The following is a 3,487-nucleotide window of genomic DNA, read 5'->3' on the forward strand; positions in this document are numbered from 1 at the left end:
AAAAACTATTCCATATGCCAAATGCAAATAAAAAAGCAGCTTGGACTACAATATTCCCCTTCTCTCTGGTGTTGTAGAGACTTACCACACTGCAATTCAGTACTGGTTCTCTTCCAGACTGAATGACCCCCATCATTAGGCTGCCCTGGACTCACAGAAGAATGATGCAGAGGACAATTTTACATTGTTATATAGTGATCTCTGCAACATTCAGGACCTGCCCTCAACCAAAGTAAGAACAGGAGGAAGAGGAAGAGTACAGTAATGTCACTGAATTACATTTTGGCCTAGGCCTGATGCAAATGTAATCTGGCATGGAATCTTATGTGAAATGTTGTTAAAGCATGTTGAATGGGACAACACTTTAAAAAGGAACAGCAAAGTTATTTATACTGCATGTGTTATTTTCTGCTTCAGTGCATGCTTCTTGGGCTAGCTCTTTGGTTGCAGACCTGACAAGCAGACAGTTTAAAGGGTCTATTCACTAAGCTGCCGTAGGCAGCCGAGTGAATGACCGACCTGAAATGAAGTGAGCTGAACACTGTTCGGCTATTCACTTCAGGCTGGTACGGCTGATCTGAAGTGCAGAAGGAGTTCGACTCAGCCGATCCAACATCTGGATCGGCTGAGCCGAACCTCCGGCAGGCTACTCACTGCTGTTCGGCCTACTCTTATAGATGCCGAACAGCAGTGAGTGAATAGCCGAATGGCGCTGAGCGGCATTCGGCTCCGCTGTTCTGCTCGGTCCCTCAGGGGGACAGAGCAGAACAGAGAAATAGTTTAAAAAGTTTAAAGTAAATAGAAAACGATTGTGCGGAGCTAGCCGTGACAGCTAGCTCCGCCCAACAGTTTTCTATTGTCCGGCGGTTCTGCTGCCGTAAAAAAAAAAATCTCCCGGGCGCTCTGGGAGCCTCCCGCTCCCGGCCGCCCAGGAGAGAAACAATGATTTTTCTTTTTTTTTCTTTATTCTGACACGGAGCCGTGTCAGAATAGAAAAAAAATGTTTTGCCCATTGAAATGCATTGCTAGATTCCTATTGGCTATTTCAATTTGCAATAGCCAATAGTAAACAAGCATTGCACCCGCCCTCTGCTGATGGACCTGATAGAGAACTGCAGCAGAGGGTGGGTACAATGCTAGTTTACTATTGGCTATTGCAAATGGGATGACCTGGGCTCAAATTAAATGGGTTGTATGATGCTGGACAGAGGACTGAGGACATCTGCAGAAAAAAGTATTGTGGGAAGAATATCTGTATTCAAGTTTTGTTTTTTTAAATGGGCTATTCATATTTTTACATTGATGTTTTTGGTTGGAGTTCTGCTTTAAGAAAACTGTATACAGTGGGGCATGATGCCAAACATACTTTAAATAGATTTTGTATTTACATACTCTTTTATTAAGTTTGTGGTACACAGAACACTGCACCTTTAGTGAATTGTAGAACACATTGTAGTAACTTTCCAGCTAGGACTGTCCCTATAATGAGTCAGCCTGAGGCTATTGCCCATCTCTTTGGGTCACATGAGGAGGCGACAGACAGAACAGCATGGCTGCTCTGCTGCATAATGTGTGTAGTGTGCCTGCTGCCTCCTTTCCAACCAGAGTTCCCCAAGTTTCTAAGCGCTAACAGCTCTTATCAACCTGGGACACTCTGGCTGGCGTCCCGCTCAGCTCCTGGCAACCAGTGACCTCAGTGGTTGCCAAGAGCTGAGCAGGACACTCTGGAGTTGCTGCTGATGGTGGGTCTGACCTCCAGCTCAGTCAGCAGTACCATTTCTGTTACAGTTGTGCATTGCATGTCGCCGTGTCGTTACAGTGCGGTGTCATGTGGTGTCCTGTCACTGTGCTGTACTTGATGTTGTACAGGTCTGCACCACATTCAGAATACATTGCCCACCACCCTCCACCCCTGCCTGCCTGGCATCCCACCCACTTTTTGTCAACCAGTGACATCACTGATTTCAGGAGCTGTACAGGACACCCCCCCCTTTTCTGCTGCTTCAGGTGGCGAATAGGCTAGGGACACCCCTGTTTCCAGCATATTATGAATGTGGAAAATAGTACTTATACCTCACTGATATTAAAAGAGCAAAAGCATAATAAAAAAAGGGGGGAAGGGTTACAGCCTACTTTGATGTGTGATAGCAGTGTTTAACACTGTATAGTAAGATGTAAAGAGAAGTATAATATGACCCTTCGTTCCAGGGTGAGATGAGACTAACATCTTCCACTGGAAGCAGCCATCAACTCTCTGAATATATTCCATGATTGTCATGTCACTAGTCAGGTATTCTACTGTACCACTAATCTACCACTGTATTTACTAAATAAAATAATTTTTTTTTGCTGTGCGTGTTACTGTTGGAGTGTTCCCCTCACTTCCTAACTGGCAAAATGTTGTCACTAGGGGAGGAATTATGGGAAAATCTATGAATGGAGTCCCAAATAGCAGTAAAGCTGCCAGGGATTTTATTATTTTCCCTTTCCATCCAAAACAAAGAAAAACAAATATTGGCACTACATACATTTTAAGTGTCATTTTAATTGTTCCATACTTGAAACAAAACTTGGAAAGTGCATAATAAGATATCTCTTCCTGCAATATCTTTGTTTAATAGAAAGATATCAGTGTTTTATACCTTGAGGAACCATATTTAAAATAAACCCAAACGTACTAGTAGCAGACAGAAATGCTGGGAAGCTGCACGAAAACTATATATAGATTTCTATGTAATAGGAAAACACAAACTGTTAAGACCTATACACAAAGACCTACACATACGGTAGCCCAGGATCACAGCCTACACTGACAATGCAAATCATGGAGACATACAAGCAAAAGAGTATTTGCATGTAAACAAATTAGTAAAAAGTCATTTTGGACACACTGCAGGCTAAGAATATGTCCCCTTCTCTTCACCTTTGTACTAAGTGATGTGAACACAGAATATCCACATTTTATTTAGTTCTGGGTTGTGGAGAAGACTTATGCTGAAGACTCACTGAGAACCTTTAGTGACGGAATTCAGAGAATACAAACAACATGGAAACAGGTCAGTAGTGTATCATATATGCAGTATATACGTTGGTAAAGACTTTTTTTGCAGATAAAGGATAGTCTATGACAGTGATGAAACTATACTAGTGGTGCTGCTAGTAATATTGGTTTATGTAATACAAACATTTTAAATGTTATCTAAATAATTTATGTCGAAAATATTCCTGTTCTGCCTCTTCTCAAATTTTAGAGATAACCATTGTCAATGTTTTAACCACCACATGCATAGATCAACCTAAAGAGAGATTTTATTTTAGGTATTTACACAGCACTTTATATGCTATTCATTCACATCAGTTGCTGTCCTCAAGGAGCTTTTAATCTAAGGTCACTATCTCACAGGCATACATTAGGGCTGATTTAGACATGAGCCAATCAACCTACCAGCATGTCTTTGTGTGTGTGTGTGTGTGTGGGGGGGGGGGG

Source organism: Nanorana parkeri, unplaced genomic scaffold, assembly GCF_000935625.1.
Source record: "Nanorana parkeri isolate BGI_ZX_2015 unplaced genomic scaffold, ASM93562v1 scaffold1094, whole genome shotgun sequence".
Taxonomy (NCBI): domain Eukaryota; kingdom Metazoa; phylum Chordata; class Amphibia; order Anura; family Dicroglossidae; genus Nanorana; species Nanorana parkeri.